We start from the raw sequence: 526 nt of genomic DNA, 5'->3' as shown, positions 1-526 counted from the left end.
CCTATGTAACTAGAATTCACCTATGTGTATAAATAACTTATGCTAAGCAATACAAGAAACCTTGTGATAGCAAGATATATAACTTCAAGCACGAAGGCTATCACAAAATAAAGTGCATAAGTAAATGGTTCAGGTATAAGGATAACCGAGGTGAAGCGGAGACGACGATGTATCCCGAAGTTCACACTCTTGCTAGTGCTACTCTCCGTTGGAGTGGTGTGGAGGATAAATCACTCCAAACGCCACGAAGGCCTCACCATATTCTTCTCGAGCCTTCCCACCAAAAGGGAAGTTCTCGATCCACTATGGGACCTTGAGGGTGGTCATCTAACCCGCACAAAGCTTGGGACTATCTTCACAACTTAATTAGAGGCTCCCAATAAATCGCCACAAAGGCCTTGTCTTTGAATGATCTTCACAACTTAATTCAAGTCCCCTAGAACACCAGAAAGACCACTAAGCTATCTAGGGTCTAAAGACTCAAGAGGAACAAGTTCCAGAAACAAGCTCCCGAAGGTAATATCTC

The sequence above is a fragment of the Lolium rigidum genome, chromosome 4 (genome assembly GCF_022539505.1).
Source record: "Lolium rigidum isolate FL_2022 chromosome 4, APGP_CSIRO_Lrig_0.1, whole genome shotgun sequence".
NCBI classification, from domain to species: Eukaryota; Viridiplantae; Streptophyta; class Magnoliopsida; order Poales; family Poaceae; genus Lolium; species Lolium rigidum.
Note: the sequence above shows the minus strand (reverse complement) of the source record.